General features: G+C 46.5%; 1 non-coding gene across 1 annotated transcript; it reads left to right on the top strand.

The window, feature by feature from the left end:
* The first annotated feature begins 2,993 nt into the window (after positions 1-2,993).
* Positions 2,994-3,099, top strand: LOC132492854 (U6 spliceosomal RNA). Its single transcript, XR_009532909.1, has one exon. It is a non-coding gene; the product is annotated as a U6 spliceosomal RNA (small nuclear RNA).

Genomic DNA, 3,099 nt, shown 5'->3' on the forward strand with positions numbered 1-3,099 from the left:
TTCCCTTTTCTCAGTGTCTGACATTCAAGGGTCATGGCATTCTCTGTCATTTTCTTGCAAATTTCAGCGACCTTGCTCAGCCCAGGAGGGCTTTGCTATTGTCCAAACAGGGGTGAAGAGTGCCATTTTAGCATCTCTTCTGCTCTGATTGTAACTGGCCAGGGAAGGAGGAAGGACTAAAGAGGACCTGGCTTTGTGGAGAGGAAAGTTTGGGGTTTTTTTAGATGGTGGGTGGTAGGATTTTTAAATCCTATTTTAAATCGATAAAGTAATATATGTTCATTGTAGAAAATTCAAACAAGCATAAAGAAGAATCACGAAAATTACCCCTCGTTCTGACCCCAGAGACAAACACTGTAAAAATGTAAAGTCTCGTTTTCTGTTCACATATATGGCAGGAGAATTTGTTTTTCCCTCTGCATTGCCTCTGCCCGCCTTCTCCATTGTAGGAGGTAGCTTGGTTACCACAGTATCCCTGGCGAGAGACCAGGGGAAGGTACTTTTTCAGAGCTGAGTGGCAGAGCTTCCTAAAGAGAATCTCTGCTTCCACCTTTTGAGGATGTCTGAGCTCACCTGAGGAGTTCGTCCTAAGTGTTCTTGGGGTATGGTGGGGGAGGGTTGTGGCTTTAAGAACAGCAAGAAGGAAGGGGGAGGGAGAGGGGAGGGCAAGGGAGAGCAGAGAGGGGAGGGCTTCCCAATTGGGAAAGAGGCAGGGCCTGGAGGCGATGGCTGTGAGGATGTCTAGGGAGGCTGAATCCCAGACACCCCCAACTTCTCCAACCCCCATCCCCAAGGAAGCAGGGGTTGGGGCCCTCTGGCTAGTGTGGATAGAGCGGGGAGGAAAGGAGCCCCCAAATGAGACTGAATTTCCCACTGGTCCACTTGAAAAATTGAGACAAACATGATATTTCTTACATATCTAAGTTTGTGGCTGTGTATCTGTACATGCTACTCTCTCTCTTTCTCTAATAATTTTTAGAAATTGTGGTATATACTGACCATAGTAGACTCTGTAGCTAGATTAAGTACCCTGTGTTCTCCCTGTAATACATCATGAGTACTTTCCTCTATCATGGAATATACTCTTAATTAACTTTTTGAGATATAATTCACATAACATGAAATCCACCATTTTAAGGTGTGCTATTCAGTGGTTTTTACTATATTCACTATGTTGTACAGCTATCACCACTATCTCATTCCAGAACATTTCCGTCATCCCAGAAAAAAACTGACCTATTAGTGGTTAGTCCCAATTCTCCCCCTTCCCCTGTCTCCTGACAACCACTAATCTACTTTCTATCTATGGACTTGCCATTCTGTATAAGTCATATAAATGGAATCATATGAATAGAATTATGTCTGGCTTCTTTCACTTAGCATAACGTTTTCAAGTTTCATCCATGTTATAGCATATAACAGTACTTCCTTTCTATGGCTGAATAGTGTTTTATCATAAGGATATGCCACATTTTGTTTGTCTCTTCATTAGCTGATCGACATTTGGGTTGTTTCCACTTCTGGGATATTATGAATAATGCTGCTATGAGCATCTGTATACTACAAAGTTTTGTCTGGACAAATGTTTTCATTTCTCTTGGGTATATACATAGGAGTAGAATTGCTGGGTTATGGTAATTCTATATTTAGCTTTTTGAGGAACTGCCAGGCTGTTTTCCACAGTGGCGACACCATTTTACATTCTCATCAACAACGTATGAGGATTCCAGTTTCTCCACATCCTCACCAACACTGGTTATTTTCCTTTTTTTAAAATTATAGCCTTTGTGGTTTTGATTTGCGCTTCCCTAATGACTAATAATGTTGGGTATGAATATGCTTTTAAACTGGGATTTTAGTGGCTGTGTAAATTCCATGGTACATTACTATAATGTATTTTTTAATTGGCTACTATTGAATATTCAAGTTGTTTCTATTTTTCTAATTCATACAGATATATAAGACTTTGTATATCATAATTATCTCTGATGCAATTTCATCCATTCATTCAACAGCTATCTACTAAGCCAGGCCTATTCTAGGTGCTGCTGTAATGGTGCTGAACAAAACAGATCCAACGCCTGCCTTCCTGGAGCATACAGTCTAGTGATTTGGTGAACAATCATGCAAAGCAGTTTATCGTTACAAAGACTGGTGAGTATTATTAAGGAAAAGTACAGGGGACACATGTGAGAGGAGCATGTCATTCAGAGCAGGAGGCCAGGCAAGGCCCGAGGAGGGGGAGTTAGCCAGGGGCAGGAGGGAGGCAGGGAAGGGCATTCCAGGCAGAGGGAACAGCATGTGTGAATCCCTTGAGATGGGAAAAGGCTTTGACTATTTCAGCGACTAACTGTAGACCTGAGTGTCTGGGTAGACACAAGGCGAGAGGGAAGAGGGGGTGAGTTGGAAGGGATCCAGGTGGAAGGAGGATGGACTGGACTGATTGACAGCCAGCTGTGGGATGGCTAAATATGCAGACAACCGTTTGGGCTCCGGATTTGTGTCCCAGCCCCAAGTCTCTTCCCCTCCACCTGCTGCTGCCATGGCATAGCCCACTGGGGAGGGATCCTGACTGGGGTGAGGGCTGGCCTGAGCAGACTTTCCTCTCTCCCTGAGAGAAGGTGTGGTCATCTCATGAGGATCAGGGTCAGCCAGGAGGGTCCAGCTCAGTGAGCAGCAGAAGCAGAGCTGAAGCTGAGCTGTAGGCGACCCGGCGGAGCGTGAGGAGGGCCAGGCCCGGAGCGGGCAGGCGGAGCAGCAGGTCCCGGCCCACAGGAAGCCGAGGCGGGCATCCGTGTGGCGTGACCCGGGCGCGGCTGGCAGCGGGGAGCCTGTAAGAGGCAGGGTAGGAGCTCAGGGCCCCCAACGGGGATGAAGCCTGGCCATGCCGCGGCCCTGCTAAAGGTCCTTCCAGGGCTCCGTACTGCTTGGTCATCTGTCCCCCACGAGACTGTGAGCTTTCTGAGGGCCCAGCGCTTCAGAATAGGTGAGCAGTGCTCGCTTCGGCAGCACATACACTAAAATTGGAACGATACAGAGACGATTAGCATGGCGCCTGCGCAAGGATGACGCGCAAATCATGAAGCGTTCCATATTTTT

This window comes from Mesoplodon densirostris, chromosome 6 (genome assembly GCF_025265405.1).
Source record: "Mesoplodon densirostris isolate mMesDen1 chromosome 6, mMesDen1 primary haplotype, whole genome shotgun sequence".
Lineage (NCBI taxonomy): Eukaryota > Metazoa > Chordata > Mammalia > Artiodactyla > Ziphiidae > Mesoplodon > Mesoplodon densirostris.